We start from the raw sequence: 14,070 nt of genomic DNA, 5'->3' as shown, positions 1-14,070 counted from the left end.
CCTTCGATGCCAAAGCCCTTATGAAAAGGAAATCCCCACCCCGGACCCCCCTCTCTGGCTCGCTCCCTCTTTCCCCTCAGTGGCACACACTGGGGGACTGTGCTGGTCTCAGCGCCAGTCACACAACATTTTCCACACAGCACTGTCAGCCCTCCAATAGCATTTGCCTTCCCCTTTCACTTGCAGCTTTCATTTGCATGAGGGAAATGAGCCGAGGCCTCCCAAGCATAAAAAAAAAAGATATTTCCCTCCACCTTGCACATGATGGCTCATAAAACTACAGTGTCTCCATCTAAGACAAGACACGCCATTCTCTGTTCACCTGAACATGAATTCAGGTTTTTTTTTTTATATTTGAAACATATTTTGAATTTGAGTCTTTGATTTCTGTTTTCGAGCCGGGCTCATCTGACATCTCTATGCTGTCTGTACAAAGGACCTGAGTGTTGGGGACAAACAGCTGCTGCTGCCATTGACTTTGAATCAAGGAGATGTGATGTGAGTCAAAAAGCAGTCTGGAGCAGCTGCACTTGACAAGAAACCCAAGTGGCAAGTCAATCCTGCCCAGCCGTCTCGCCATTAATAAACCTCTCCTCTCTTTCCCCCTTTTCTCCTTCGCCTCTTCCCCATTCGGGGGCTCTGCACATCTGTGAGAGAAAGTCATCATTTCACAGTCTGGTGCAGCAGGATGCCGCACAGCCTGTCAGCCCCAGGAAGAGATGGGAAATATTTTATATCAGGGGAGAGCTGTCTGTTTTTATGCTGTCTTAATACCAGTGTGATATTTTAAATACAACCCTGGAAAGATGTTTGAAGCAGCAGAATTAAAGAGGCAATATGAAGGTTTTTGAGCATCGAAAAGTACATCAGTATGCGTGCACGGGTAATCGTGCTTTTTCAAGAGGGATGGAGAGATTGATATATGGAGCATTATTCTGTTTGTACTATCTGCCCTTGTCGCCTTCTGTTATGTTGTGTAAAAAAAATATGTTTCCCAAAATCTGACCTGTGAACATCAGTGTGTTGTAAAAAGCTGCGGAGGGAGATGTGCAGCTTCTTTAATTATCCTGCACAGAAGGTATGATTTTTGATGTGAAAGAATTTAATGTGATTTAGCACCTTTAATTAGCCTTAAAGAGGTAAATTGTCTCATCACTTGCAGTGGAATCGTTTTTGGAGAGTTGTCTTTGAAACTCAAAGTTAGAGTCTTATCTATTTTCTTTTGTGGGGGCGTTCCACCATATATAACGCCCAGTCGCTGAGCCTGAAGCTGAGGTTGGTTTCTTGTCAGCGTTAGTGCTTCTTGTTTGAAGGCAGCTCATTGGTCAGTGCACTTTGTGTGGAAGATATTACAGCCTTGCCATGCAGCAGAACTGCAGATATTGTCTTTATCTTCCTCTACAAAACCTGGCACCTACGTTACCCACAAAGCCACTTGACTGCTGACAGATCAGTGTGAGATTTAGGTCTGGTATGCCAGTGGCGGCTAATTCAGTCTCAAGGTTGGCCTGTAGGGGAGATGAAGAGCCTTCCACGGAGATCTGGTTAGCTCAGTTCTTTCTGTCTCCAAAACCCCACTTTTTTTTTTTTTCTCTTTTCAAACTTGTAGTCTTCAGTGACTCAAGTGACATCGCTTGAGGCGATTAATCAGACATCACACAGCTCCCCCTGGGGCCACAAAAGAGTTTATACAACTTTTTCACATATGTAGACCAAGACCTGTAAACAGACTTCGATGTGGAATCTTTCTAACCTTTTAGATGATTCAATATTTTTATTTTGTAAATGCTTATTAAAGATCTCTTTTTTTTTTTTACAAGCCAATTCTTCCTTTAGGCAATAGATTTTAAAATCCCATCAGTCTATAAACACTTCATATTGTTCTGACTTACTGCCTTTTGTTTTGTACAAGGTCTGACAGTATGTGATGACTGAGCTCATCCATAAGAGGCTTGTATTCTGTTTGCAAGACCAATCTTTCAAAAGCTCTTGAAAAAAAAAAAAGTAATTCCCAGGCTGCATCTTTAAAGAGAGTCCATATTACTCTTGATGAACAACAGCGCCTGTAACCTCAATGTGCAATAATGAGATAATTGTAAAGCTGTGTCCCAATTCAGAGGCCGCTTCCTTCAGAGGTTGCATTTGAAGACTGATTGCGTCACAGCGGTGCGACTACACTGTCTCATTTTCGAAGGCTCCTTCAAATGTGACAGAGAAACGTAAAAACAGCGACAGAACCTGAGGATTGCACTTTTAAATGTAAGGGTTGCATTTCCGTGGACCGGACGGTCTATGACGCCTACAAACGGCCACACCTTCGTAGACCTCGTCCTCCAGAGGATGGGGCCCCTCAATTGGGACACAGTAACAAGAGTACAAGCAAGTTGAAGAAGTGACTCAGTAATATCAGTTATTGTAACTTTAGCTAACGTTAGCCACTATAAGCTACTGGTCATACCAGACCAAGGAAGCCTGTAGCAGAAAACCCCCTGAGTGAATCGAATAAAACAAGGCAACATTTTTATTTTTTTGTTCATTTGTAAGAAAAGTTAATCAAAAGTTAATAAGAGTCTGTCTTTAATTGAAGCTGTAGGGGTATTCTGGATACCGTCAGATTTTTTGAGGTTGGTGCTTTGAGTGAAACCAGTGTAGGTACAGCACACAACATTCAACTCTTCGGGTACATTATCATCACTGATTATAATAGATTTATTATTCTGTCTTACTCCCTCCAACATTACTCAAATAAACTATTTGAATCAATCAGAGCTTTTTTTTATTTTTTTGATTAATGCTGATATTTGTTTTTGACATAATTAAACTGCACAACCTTTGACGGCCCACTGTCTACACTTGTCATCATTTATTTCCTCAAAGCCAACACTTTAATTCAGAATAGACTCTGCACACACACACACACACACACACGGACTGCCATCATTGGGCAGACTATTTGTTACTCAATCATTTTTTGAGCAGGGTGAGTCACCGTGCGATGACGGGGATCATCCCGTCAATCAGCCCGTCTGTCATGGAATCAAATGCTGCATATGAAGCAATTACCCAAGTCAGTGATGATGTGTTTAATAAGCAGCCCATTTCAGGCCTGTGCTGAATACATGGTCCCCACACATACACCCACACCCACACCCACACACACACACACAGACACACACACACACACACACATGAACAGATCAAATCCTGGAGGGAAAAGACGAGACGGAAACTATAAGCTATCATCAGTATTGATATACATAAGAGATCACTTGTTTGTCCCACCTGGTGTTAAAATACTTTGGTGATTATCAAATAGCCAATCAACTAAAATGTAACAAATAACAAAGCTGATAATTACTGCAATTTAATTATTCATATTCCTACATATTTAATCACAAAATAACAATGTATCAAAGGTCAATGTGAAAACAATGTGACTGTGTGAAGAGGGTCACTTATAGTAACGACCCGGCCGAGAATTACCACCTGATTCTGCAGTTCCCCTCAGGACAGCTCTAACAGTCACTGCAGTTATTAAGGGCTCTGGTAACTTGTAATGCACTATTATTTTTTGGCCTTTTCACAGAGTTCAACATGCACTTCTTTTACACCCAATAAATCTTTGTCTTTGTAGACCTGAATCTCACATTTGTAGTCCTTTAAAAATGTTTTACTGTAATGCGCCTCGGACACATTTTAGTATCTTCGTCCTAAAGCGAAGGGACTGACATCTACATCACAGAGTCGTAATTCCTGTATCTGTGCCTCAGGGCTCAACCCACAATCCACTCAGCCCATAATCAAATCCTCGGTCTCTGAAGCCAAACCTTAGTAGACTGTGTGTGGTAAGTCAATATAGATGCTGCACCCTTTGGAGATAAAGAAAAAAAGAGATGTATCATTTTAGAGGAAAATATTTCAGTCAGCTGCAGAGAAAAGGAAACACTACCACACTTATTGATCAACCAATTATGCTTCATCCTATTTGTTTTAAAGAATCAATAGTGCAGACGCTCATCTTCCTGAACCTGCTACTCTGTCTTGTGTTTTTCATGTTATCTCTCATGTCTTTGGAAACCCCAGGTTATTAAAGTCTTCTCACCATCACAGAAACCTGCGCTGAGTGCTCAAGACGTTACAGAATTGATTAACTGGGACCGGCCTGTTTAATCAATAACTGTGAATCTGAGCAGCTTGTAGTTTATGGTTAGAAGACAAACACCAATCTAATGTTCTCATGTGACAAAGACGTACAGCTTCGGGCTGATCCCGGTCAAATGGGAGAATGACTTTGTGAACACAATGTACACTAACACTGAAATAACATATGTACCCATACTGCATCACTCTCAAGTCGCCTTTTCACCTTACCTTTTTGAATTCCTCATCATAATTATAGAACTGTAAATCAACAGCAGCATGGGCTGAGAAGCAGGACAAATGGACCGCTGGAGGCAGCAGTAACAAATACAAAGTGCTGAATTGTCCTCGGGCAAAGACAACACTGAATAATAAATGTCGGTGCTATCCCCCTGTCCAGGTGATGGATTGAATTTTGCATTCAGAATTTGCTCTTCTAACTTGTCTTAGGCTCCAGCACATTAATGCTATTAATAGCAATGATGATCAACCTCCAAAGGCTCCTTCTATCTGCTCCTGAGCTCCGCAGCTTTAGCCAGAGGCTGCTGGTTTGACAGGTCATCTACACCAATTAACTCCAGTATGAAACGCTGTCAACAAGCGCAATGGCTTCAGAACTTTTGCCTTTGACGTGATGAACATGTTGACAAGGCAGTCTGTGTGCTGAAGGATGGCGTTGTTTCTCTATATGTATGTAGGGATGCTGTTGAGACTGTTTTTGGGAGTAAGAACAAAAAAAAAAAAGAGCACAATGGAAGAAGTGAAGTTTGAAGAGATTACACCCTTCCAGGCAATAATAATTGTTTCTTGAAAGTCAGTTCTGCGGTCTGGGTCCCCCGCCACTTCTAATCATTTCTCCACACTGATCATCACCGAGGACAGACTGGGCCATTAAAGAGGATCAAGTGGCGGGTCGCTCATTCCCCCAAGGGTTTTTATGTAAATTACCAATGAACACACTTCTCCACATCACAACAGACAGAGCACAACAACAACGGAGGCTGTCACTTCCTGTCAGACAGCTCCAATTACCAATCAGTGACCTGGGAAATAGACGGTGTGATGGTGGGGTGGTGGGGGGTGGGGGGTGGGGGGGTGAGGGAAAGAGAGGAGCAGATGATGCACTAAGCAATAACGTAAGATCCAAATGAATGAGGACACAGGGAGCTGCTAACAACAGATACTATGAAGGGGGTTTACTCTCTGGTTTACCAGTTACAGCTAAATGTTCCATTATGTTCACCAGATAGTTGCTAACTTGGTGTGTTTGTTGACTGGTGTTGGGCGTGTAGTGCTCAGTGAGTTTTAATAGCTTTCTTGTTGAAAGCAGCAGTTACAGAAAACCAAAACAGTAAACCAAAGGCCAATAAAAAAAAAAAAAAACAGAAAACCAAAACAATTAATTAATTAATTAATTAATTAGAAGGTTAGAAGGTAATTAGAAGGTTGCTGTTTGCAAACTTTGTAAAGTAGTTGTGTTGTCACAACATCCTGTTTGTATTTACATGTTGAAGTGAGATTTAAAGTGAGCACAGAGAAATTTTCCCTCTTCAGCAGATGAATGTGAAAACAGCCTTCTGCTCTCAAACTTTGCTCACAGCAGTAACAGATTTTTCTAGGCAACAAGTTGCGAACACAACATGGACATATTACTATCTTTTACACTGACAAGGTGAACGTGTTAACAAAGTATATATATATTAATATATTGCCTATTCACCAAACAGACGCGCAGCAACATTAGAATTAATATGGAGTCTCTGTTTTGGTTGGTACCAACTGCTGGGGGAAGTGTTTGGCTCTTTTCAGCAGCTAAAGTTGTTGCTAACTTAATCTGAAGTTTGGTGTCGGGCAGGCCGTGTACAGAGTGTACCGTGTTTTAGAGATTCTTCAATGAGGACGCTATGAAGCCTACAGGATCAGAATCACACACACTTGTCCTGTGAGACAGACGCCAGCGCCTTTTGACACATTTCCTGACACACACTGTTCAAGCTTCCTAACAACAAAGCCCCTCTCTAAGTCTCTCTACTCTCAAAGTTGCCATGGCTCATCCAATATCCCAGGGAACATTTTTCTCTCACACTGTGTGTGTGTTTGTGTGTGTATGGCTGCATGTATACCTGTCTGAATGAGGACTGCTGTGTCCAATGGTGACCTGGCTCTCCCCTCCCTCCGATTGTTTTTAATGAGGCACAGATGGCTCCTCACTGTCAGCATCTCTTCCGTTCATCTTTTAACCAGTCTACATTGTAACAACACAACACAGAGAATGACAACAGCTCTGGTGGCAAAGTGCACAGGCCCTTCATACAGGGACTTCCCTCCCCGGTGAAAGTAAAGGGGTGTTTAGTTTGTGCTCAGAGATGAGTCAGACTTTTCGGTCTGATGCAACATGACAAACACTGTCAGAAGGAACAGATGGACGAAGATAGTAACTCAGTTTGAATATCAACACTTCCCCTTTTAGAATAAATGTGTGACTTTATTCAAATGAGCTGAGAGTCACACTTCCTCTGATTGAGCCCTGCCTCCCTGTCACCAGAGCGGTGCTTAAAGATCAGGGAAAGGTCTCAGTCCGGTCTCACAACAGCAAGACCAGACTTCATGACTGAGGTCCCATGGATCAAGTAAGAACAAGTTTCTCTGTAAGTTTAGCCCTCTGGCCTCCATGAGATAATAGACACAGAGGAGGGAAAGGTGAATATTTCTGTGAAACGTGGAGTTAAACCCCACATTCTGCCAAAATAATATATGGAAGTGATCTGTGTTCATTTATTAGCAAAAAAAGACCAATTTGAGAAACATATAGGCCTATTGCAAAGAATTTTTAAAGGTCCATATTTTCCTCCTCTCCTGTGTTTTATTTGAAGTGTTGATCCATAAGAAGATATATTTGTGGTTTTAAGAACCAAAAACCATCTCAGTGTAGTTTTCCATCTCCTCTCTCAGGCAGGTAACAAGAGGTCGGTGAGCCAATCAGAAGAGAGGAGGCTCTGAGCCTCTCTCCTGATTGGTTCACTGTTTTCTGAGTGATTGAATAAAGGTTCTTCCCCTAAAACATAAATAAATAATCTCATTAAAAATTCTTAAAAATATTAGTCCTTCTCCCAGCATGAATAATCTGGAAACTATGAATATGAAAATATTGTTCCTCAACTAAAAGATGTCTCCTGCTTCACTAAAAAAGCTCATTCTTAGTGTAAAGTAGTTCTCATAAAATCCTGTTTGTATTTACATGTTGAAGTGAGATTTAAAGTGAGCACAGAGAAATTTTCCCTCTTCAGCAGATGAATGTGAAAACAGCCTTCTGCTCTCAAATGTTGCTCACAGCAGTAACAGATTTTTCCTGGGAACACGTTGTGAACACAACATGGGCATATTACTATCTATTACACTGACAAGGTGAACGTGTTAACAAACTGCCTATTCACCAAACAGACGCGCAGCAACATTAACATTCATATGGAGTCTCTGTTTTGGTTTGTACCAACTGCTTTGGGAAATACTTGGCTCTTTTCAGCAGCTAAAGTTGTTGCTAACTTAATCTGAAGTTTGGTGCCAGGAAAACTGTTTACCTTGTACTTATGCCTTCCATTTTTATAGAAAACAAAGTGGAAATGTTCAAACATCTCAAATAGTCCCTAAGCTATAAACTATCTTCATCCAAGACAACTGACGTCTAATAAATACAGACGTGCAAAGACACCGTACAGCAGATGTCTTTTCAGCCTCCACTTTCTCAGCAGTTGTAGGTTGTAACCACACTTGTGAGGTTTGTAGAGAGTATTACAGTAAAGGAAAGAATAACAGGAAGGGGAGGAGCAACACTTGAAGGCAGGTGGATCCACGATGCTACAATAAAAAACTGCTGAAAAACGTACAGACCAGTCTACTGTGACCAGACCCATTCTTAGTATCTGGAGAAATACGGAAGTGAACTGGGGGGTTTTCTCATAAAGAAACCAGCTGGAAGAGAGAGGATCCAAGAACATCTTCTCAGAATGCATCATGTTAATATCATGAGGATCATGGTACAGCACAGCAAGTAAAAATCAGCTGCAAACAAATCAGCCAATAACAGGTTTAAATGGGGCCAAATGTAAGTGCACTGTCCCTTTAATGCAGATACAACCACATAAACAAAAATGAGCCTTCCTGGACAAACATGCAAATCCAACTGTTGACAGGCTGCTCTATTAGCATACTGTGACAAACAAGAAGTAAGATCAAAGATCCTCTACTGTCTCTGGTAAGATCAAGTGTTCAGTTGGTACCAAAACACTAATAGGGAAGTGATTTTTGCCGGAACTTTGTGAAGGAAATAAAAGTCCTGTTTGAATGTGTACACCAGAGAAACATTAAAATAAAATGTACAACAGGAATAAAACATTGCAACCTTGTGACTGTTCATTATGCTGTATTCTGCCATATCGACATGCTAATTAGCTTAGCTTAGCTTGTTTGCTGATTGTTGTTGGCTAGCATGTTGGTGGTAGAGGGGTATAAGAAGATGACCTGACACGTGTTGAGTTTGTGTGTGCAGGTTAAGAAAACGGTGGTTCCTGTTCTGGGACACTGGAGCACACTGTTGAACCTTCTTGGTGTTATTGGCCCAACTCAACAAAACAGAGAGGATGCCCATCTGATGACTCCTCCACTTCATGCTTTTCTTCAGTAAGACAGGTCAAGTGACTTCAGGAAAGCTTTCTCAGCTGGGTTGCTAACCAGGGGCTATAGTGGATATACATATGTAGTTGGACTAAGCAGATCATTCAAGTTGCCATTCAAGCCTGTTGGGCCAGACACTCTAAGCAGACATTATGCAGAGCCAAGGTTAAGCCTCCAAATATCTGCTCCTTGCTTGGCTGAGTGTAGGATTTAAAGTCAGCCTCGGGGTGTGTTAGGACAGGGCCATAGAGAATATTGTTGAGGGTCCAGTAGATTTATGATTGCACAGTCTGATACCCACTGCACAGCCTGGTGATGGTCAGAACATTACTTTACATTTACACTGGGCTTCCATAGGAACTTTCATCCAACACATAATCCAGTGGATTTCTGCAAAAAATAGAGTTTCTGTGATAATGTAAGTGCTCCTGAAAGTGTCATGTTTTATCTAAAGGAATCTCCAAATTCCAATAACTGTGGGTGGAAAATTGTTTATTTGCTTGTCATAGATACAGCCACTTAAAAAAAATCTCCATTGAAGTTATATCAAATGATTGACAGGGAGGAAACCTCACTGCTTTAGGCGAGTTCACACCTGACAGACAAGTCAGCGGTATGCTGTTTATGTTGTGAATAATAAAATGGTGCAGAATAAATTTAAGGAGTCACAGTTTGTATTTTAGTAAATATCCAAAGTGAACTGCTTTGGCTGTTTTATGAAAATAAATGCTTCTTGCATTGTTGAAGCAAATACAACTTTTGTCTCATTTCATCAGCAGCATCTTGAATTCATTATTCCTACTTCTGTCTAACCTTATTGGAAATTATTTTGTACTCTTCTTATTCAGATAATTTCTATGTTTTTTCAAGTATCTAATGTAAATAAGTGATTTGTCTTTGCAGATGTTTTTCTTACGTATTCAGCTGCTTCTCCCATCATTTCTTCTCTGAAACTCTAGTGTATTTAATCTACAACCTCACTTTTACTCTCCAAGTTCTCCTGTGGAAAGACACTTTTCATCACTTTGTCATGTCCCTGTGTTACTGTTGTATATTACACATTTTTCTCAGTGCACAATGATGTAGTGCGCTCTGGAGCTGCTCCATTCAAGATGACAAGGACATTAACTTCATAAACACTTTGCCAGACTAATTCAGCTCTAAATCAAAAAGTCATTAATTTATGATGCTGCCATTCTTTCCAAATGAGAAAATACAGCCTTATACACAGAAAATAACATCAAGTGCTTTAACAGTCATCTTTTTCACCTTGTTCTTTACAGTCAGCTCTGTGTGGAGTGAAATCACAGCTCAGTGGTGGAAGAAACTTCCTCTCTTGTCGTGTTCTGGCCGGAGACACCGGTGCATGCTCAGTCATGAGTGTGAGTTTGTACCTGCTTTGCTCTGTGACGGTATCTGTCTGGTCATGTTCATGTTCCTCGTCCCAGGGATGTTTCCCCCTCATCGGAGGCCTCGCAACACCGACTGCATTTTAATAGGAAAAAAAGGGGGACACAGCAGAGTGTGTAGCCTGGCAATGCTTTAATGAGCTGTCACGCCATCAGACTCAGACTGATAATTAACCTTGATAATTTGTCATGTCATAATATCACTGGGAGGTTCATCTGTGCGCCTCTCTGTGGACTTCCGAATAGCTGCCGTGCTCACGCTCTCTCGCTGACATCTGCTTGTCTCCTGGCTGCAGGTTCAAGGAGATGGAGGAGAGGGGAAAAGAGGAAGAGAGGAGGAGCGACTGTGACGGGGGTCAGAGATTAGCCAAGCGGATGTTGATACCTCAGGGATTGCTTGTCCTCTGGGAAGTCTCACTCTTTTTATAGTCTCACTGGTCGACTGGAAAAGCCAGTGAGATCCCGTACAGTCCTGACACCTCATTTCATTTCTCTCCCTGTCTGTCTTTCTCCCTCTAAAACAAACCCCACATATTTGTCTGTATTCAAAGTGCTGAGAACTTCCCACAATTTTCCCCAATAGCGGCCAGATTTTTTTCAAACAAACACTACACATGTACTGACTCTTGCTCGCTGGTCGACTCCCTGGAGGAGGCGACTGTTTGTTTTGCCGTTATCAGACATTAATGGCATTCATGATACATCATTTGAGATTTATGCAGTGGAGACAGTCTACAAGAGGAGAAACATGCAGTCATTGGTTATGTAAAGAAATTCACAAATGGAATGTGAGAAAAAGCAGCGAGCATACCCACAAGCACCCGTGTGTGTGTGTGTGTGTGTGTGTGTGTGTGTGTGTGTGTGTGTGTGTGTATGCATGCGAATACAAACACACCAACGGGGGCATATAGTGCTGCACAAGCTACGAGAAAGATGAGAGGCTGCATCTTGTCTGTGGGTGGGACAAGATGAGCAGACAGTCCATGAGCTTAACAAGCTGTGAGCTGAGCTGGAGCTTTCTAAACTCCGGCCGGGCTCTGAGGAGGAGGAGGAGGATGAGGAGGAGGAGGACGAGGAGGAGGATGAGGAGGAGGAGGAGGAAGGGGGGTGGCACGGAAACACAGACACACTCCTCTCCACTTTTTTTTTTTTGGTTTTACAGTTCACCTCATGTCCATCTGTCTATCTCATTCTCTGTCAAACGCAAACACATTTATTAACACAGTGGGTTTCCATTAAATGAAATTACATCCAGCACTTATTTGACCTAACATTTTTGTTGGCTGCACATTCCAAACTGGGAGTTACAAGCTTTATTACTGGAGAGGCATGCACACCATGAGCTGGACTGCTTGTAGTTTGTCTTGTTTTTGCTTTTGTGTCCTTATAAGCTCCTCTTGTCCGGTTAAGCTCCTCCTTATCAGTGGTGGAATTAAAGGAACTCATTCTCATTTTTACTTTTCTTTAACAGTTCCTTTTTATGCAAGTTGAAGCTTTTTAGAGAGAAATTATTAACTTTTCTTTTTTCTTTTTTTACTTCACTTCATTGCATACATGATTTAAGAACATGCAGCATGTGAGCATCATATCAACTGAGATATTAATCAGAAAACTAGATTTTGAAACAGAGCCCCTCCTCAGGGGGCCCTCAGTATTTAGTAATCAAACAGGAGCCACTTTAACATTATTTTAGTTTCATTTGGGCAGTTGCCCACTATGCCAACCATCACGAAGTTGGTGATGGTTGCCAAGAGTATATATAAAGTAGTTACCAAACCACAACATTAAAATCCTGCTTACACATTCATGTATCAGAAATAATAATCCAGTAATATATTACTGTATATGAGACTTCAGCACTGACAGGAACATTGTGCTGCATAATGAGTATTTTTACTTTTGATATTTTAAGTAGATTTTGAGACGATGCTTCCACTTTAACTTCAGTAACATTTTGAATGCAGTGTTTTTATATTGTGACTTAGAATCTGAATACGTCCTCCACCAGTTCCACTTACTGAAGCTTAAGTTTGACTAGTGAAGGTCTCCATTGTTCGCTGTACGAGATAAATGCTTCTGGCCACCAAAGGTCACTCTTCATCATCTCGTCATAAAGTTGGAGGATGATGTTGACTAAACGGGCTGGGCGGCAGATTTTCAGAAAGTCTCAGTAAACACGCCCCCCCCCCCCCCCCCCCCCCCCCCCGGTGTGAGCAGCGGTGAAAGACATAGGACGTGGTGAGATACTTCTATACCTGTCACACAGTAGACCTGTCTGTGCTGGTCTGCAGGACTGTAAACTGTTTGCAACCCTTTAGTTTCATACTACACTCTACTGTAAGAGCCCCTCCAGACAGGTTTTAAGATAGAAAATCCTCTGCTGCTGCCTCACCTGCTGTCTTTCTGTTCACTAAAACATTTAATCATCTAGTTAAAATACTGTGTAAAATTCCATCTACTCCATTTCCTTCAATGAAATATCCAGAATCTATGAATATGCAAACACATGCAAAAGTTTAACTACCCCACACGAGATGTGTCCTACTTCACTGAAAAGGCTGAACGTGCACTGAACGTGCACCGGAGGTTCATCACACTTGCACGCTCCATTACTAGTCGTCATGTCGTCGCTCGTACGTGCACGGCCTTTACGTTGAGCACAGAGAAACTTTGCTCCTTTAACAGATGAATGTGAAAACAGTCTCCTGGTATCAGACTCTGCACATACATCAGTCTGCACGGTGACACTCACACGTCCAAGGGAAGGAACAATAAGCAAAACAGTGGAGGGGATCAGATCTGGTTTTCTGCTGCTTCCTCCCTTCGGTCAGTGATTTGGAGTTACTGGAGTTTCTTTTAGTGTGTCCAGTAAGATTAAAGTAAAATTACAGTTTTCACTGCAGTGGAGGGGAAACAGGAACAGGAACCAGGCAGGGAGTTCAGATCAGAAAATGTGAGTGGAAATGACACCTGAGACTTCCTGGAAAGAAAGAAACAGGCTGTATTGAGACTAAAACCATGATCTGCAGCACAAACAGGCAATTAAAATGAGAAGCACATATTTTCCTCTATTGTTGTTGTGTTTGTGTGTGTTGATGCACTGACAACACACTCAAACCTTTATACTTACCGCAGGAGCTTTTGTACGAGAAAGGATGAATTATCTGTTATTGTCATGGGATCATTATTACACTGTTTATCATCAACAGGTGCAGAATGACAGGAGCAAAACTTGAGCCCAAAAAACAAATATACTTAAAACTCGCTGACTATATATTTGTTTTTTCAGGCAGTGCACTGATGTTGACGATACACGTCACACAGAACATATGGAAAGCAAATCAAACGCTGTGTGTGCAGCCACCTTCAGCTTTTGGGACACATACAGCAGCTTTTGTAAACACCAGCTCCCCAAATCCAAGTACTGTATTTTTGGCATGAAATTAAATCAGGTGTTACATAGCACAGAAGAATCCTTCTCCAATCACCCAGATGAAATATGTTGGACGGTGTTCTTCAGCTAGCTGGTCAAATCATCTCAGACAAAAAAAGAGAATATCTTGGCAGTGTGAGGCCGGCACGTCGCTGATGACGGCGTTAACAAGCAGAACAGCAGCCGGTTTATTCCAGATGGGAAAGTAGCTCAGGTGCAGCGGTGTGTCTGATTAGGGGAGAAATTACTCATCAGTGGACCTGACAGTCATCTGGTGTCTCAGACAGGTTCATCCTCCTCTTTGCTCTCAAAAGCCCTGAAATATGAGTAAGTTTACTCTCCACCTCACATATACAGTTCAGTTAAGTTAGTTCTTTGACTCTGTTGGTGCTTGGTTTACGTTGGCGTTGTCAGCTA

The sequence above is a fragment of the Seriola aureovittata genome, chromosome 15 (assembly GCF_021018895.1).
Source record: "Seriola aureovittata isolate HTS-2021-v1 ecotype China chromosome 15, ASM2101889v1, whole genome shotgun sequence".
In the NCBI taxonomy this organism is placed as follows: Eukaryota; Metazoa; Chordata; class Actinopteri; order Carangiformes; family Carangidae; genus Seriola; species Seriola aureovittata.
The sequence above is the reverse complement of the archived record's forward strand: the minus strand, read 5'-3'. Positions refer to the sequence as shown.